Source organism: Lepus europaeus, chromosome 15 (genome assembly GCF_033115175.1).
Source record: "Lepus europaeus isolate LE1 chromosome 15, mLepTim1.pri, whole genome shotgun sequence".
In the NCBI taxonomy this organism is placed as follows: domain Eukaryota; kingdom Metazoa; phylum Chordata; class Mammalia; order Lagomorpha; family Leporidae; genus Lepus; species Lepus europaeus.
In genome coordinates, this window is record NC_084841.1 from 41,110,341 (window position 1) to 41,113,873 (window position 3,533).

Consider the following 3,533-nt stretch of genomic DNA (forward strand, 5'->3'; position numbering starts at 1 on the left):
CTGGTTCACTCCCCAGATGGCCACAACGGCTGGATCTGTGCTGATCTGGAGCCAGGAGCCAGGAGCTTCTTCTTGGTCTCCCACACGGGTGCAGGGGCCCAAGGACCATTTTCTACTGCTTCCCCAGGCATAGCAGAGCACTAGATCAGAAGAGGAGTAGCCGGGACTAGAACCAGTGCCCATATAGTATGCCGGCGCTTCAGGCCAGTTCTTTAACCCGCTGTGCCACAGCACCGGCCCCTATAATTCTATTCTTGTCAGTTGGACTCTTTTGAGATATATTGGTACAGATTACAAACTATTGTTTTATAATCAGTTAATGTGCTTTTAAAAGTGTTTCTAAAGCTGTAGGATATACTAAATGATGTAAGCTTTTTAAAAACAGTACCACATTAAACATAAAAATATCACATTGAATAATCACAAGGTATTACATTGAGTAAAAATGCACCTGTATTCTGTACCCAAGATGTACACCTAAAATCTTGTGATACCAACAGATTAAAGCAAAAGGATGAAAAAAAATGTGCTAATCAAACACACATTTTAGGAAGAAATCTGAAATACAAATCTTAATATCAAACAAAACATACTCAAGACAAAATGCCCATTACTGGTGTTGCTAGCTAGTACTTACTACAAAACACTCTTCAAAGTGCTTTACGTCTTAAATGCATACAACAATCTTATTACTTAGGCATATTATTACCCTTATTTCTCAGATGAGAAGACAGTTTTTTTTTTTTAAGATTTATTCATTTATTTGAAAGGCAGATTGAGAGAGAGAGAGAGAGAGCGAGCGAGTGAGAGAATATATCTTCCATCCACTAGTTCACTCCTCAAATGGCCACAACAGGCAGAGCTGGGCTGATCCAAAGCCAGGAACCAGGAGTTTCTTTCAGGTCTTCTGCATGGGTGCAGGGACCTGAGTACTTGGGCCATCTCCTACTGCTTTCCCAAGCAATAGCAGAGAGCCAGATAGGAAGTGGAGCAGCCCATATGGGATGCTGGCACTGCAGGCGGTGGCTTTACATGCTACGTCACAGCGCCAGCCCAGAAACAGTTTCAGGAAGTGTCTAACTCAGGTAATTTGGCTCAAGACTCCATTCCGTTAATCACTACATGAGCAGAGCCACCATTTAATGGAAAAGGAAATTCACCAGAAATCCAACTCTTCTGTCCCTAACACTTAGCCTCAAAATATTTGAAGTATTTTGAAACAGAATATAAGGAATAGCTGACAAGTGTGCAATCATGGTGGAAACGTTAAGAGAAATTGTTAAATCAAGTGATCCAAAAAAGTAAATCTTCGAATTATTTGGTTACACAATAAGGCGTTTAAGAATAAACACACAGGCCGGCACCGTGGCTCAACAGGCTAATCCTCCGCCTGGCAGCGCCAGCACACTGGGTTCTGTCCCGGTTGCCCCTCTTCCAGGCCAGCTCTCTGCTATGGCCAGGGAGTGCAGTGGAGGATGGCCCAAGTGCTTGGCCCTGCACCCCATGGGAGACCAGGAGAAGCACCTGGCTCCTGGCTTCGGATCAGCGCTGTGCACCGGCCGTAGCGTGCCCGCCACGGCGGCCATTGGAGGGTGAACCAATGGCAAAGGAAGACATTTCTCTCTGTCTCTCTCTCACTGTCCACTCTGCCTGTCAAAAAAAAATAAATAAACACAGAGAGAAAGCCTGAACCAAATCTGAGTGGATACAGAACTAGGTAATACATGGAATTGTGATAAAAGTTGAGTACATACTAGGTCATAAGTATCATATAATGTATACATAGATATCAAACAGCACATAAATATGAACATGTACACGTGTGGTATACATATTATTTACAATCTGTTGGAAACAGTTTTTGCTCTGACACTACAACCATCAACACAGAAGATGTCTATGACCTCTAGAAGTGTGGGAGTTTCTCCTCACCAGCCAGCATACAGTTAATTCTGCAGTGGTCACCTGCTGGGGATCCTCTAACCCCATTCAATTCTGACTTGGTCTTCCTAAAAACCAGTCCTGCTAGGAGATGCAGGCCCCAAGACTGAGCCCCTACACACCTCATTTCAGAGGCCAATCACAACCCCAAGAGGTTTTACCTGTGCTTTTGGCTTCCTGGCTACATAGCAGGGTTCCCTGACCCCCTCTTTGGGTTGGATTAGTTTGCCGGAGTGGCTCACGGAACTCGGGGAATGCTCACATTTGCCAGCTTATTACAGATGCTATAACAAGGATACAGATGAGGAGATGCGCGAGAAGTGTGGCAGGAGGGACAGGAGCTTCCCATGTCCACTGAGGAGGCAGCGCCCTCCAGGAGCCTACGTGAGACGGGTTATCTGCAAGTTCCCCCAACCCAGTACTTCTGAGTTTCTGTGGAAGCTTCAGCGATTTGTTTAATCACTGGCCAATGGTCATCAGCCAACCTTCATCTTTTCTCCCTTCTCCGGATGTTGGGGACTAGGATTGAAAATCCTGATCCTCTAATCCCGCCTGTGGTTTTCTGGTGAGCAGCCACTTTTATTTTTTTTATTTTTTTGACAGGCAGAGTGGACAGTGAGAGAGAGAGACAGAGAGAAAGGTCTTCCTTTTGCCGTTGGTTCACCCTTCAATGGCCGCCACGGCCAGCGCACTGCAGCTGGCGCACGGCGCTGATCCGATGGCAGGAGCCAGGTGCTTCTCCTGGTCTCCCGTGGGGTGCAGGGCCCAAGCACTTGGGCCATCCTCCACTGCACTCCCTGGCCATAGCAGAGAGCTGGCTTGGAAGAGGGGCAACCGGGACAGGATCGGTGCCCCGACCAGGACTAGAACCTGGTGTGCCGGCGCCGCAAGGCGGAGGATTAGCCTACTGAGCTGTGGCGCTGGCCCAAGAGCAGCCACTTTTCTGAAGCTACATAAAGGCTGGCCAGATGTCATTGGCATACAAAGATACTCATCATTTTGAAGATATAAGTTTTTAAGAAATGAGAAAGATAAGTATATCACAATATCACAAAATATATTTAAGCTGGTCACAAGGCAATACATTTAGAAGTCATTTGCAAAAAATAAAAGTCACCTTCTCCAAAATATTTTTGGGAAGTTTAAAGTAACCCTCCTTAAGTAACTGAGCAATCAAAGAAGAAATCACACTAGAAATGTGAAATCAGAATAACAAAAACTCGATGAACATTTATGAGATGCAGCCGATGCCATATTTAAAGAAAACTATAGCCTTAAATATGTATGTATGTGTGTGTGTGTCTGTGTGTGTACTTAAAAGTAAAAACTGACTGGAGCTGGCATTACTGGGCAGTGGGTTAAGCTGCTGCTTGCAATGCTAGCATCCCATATTTGAGAGCCAGGGATAAACTCTTGCCTCCCTTTCCAATCCAGCTTCCTGTTAACGAGCAGCCTGGGAGGCAGCAGGTGATGGTTCAAGTACTTGGGTATCTAACATGCCTGGGAAAGCAGTGGAAGATGGCCCAGTGCTTGGGCCCCACCACTCACATGGGAGAACTGAACAGAGTTCTGGGACCCTGGCTTCAGCCTGG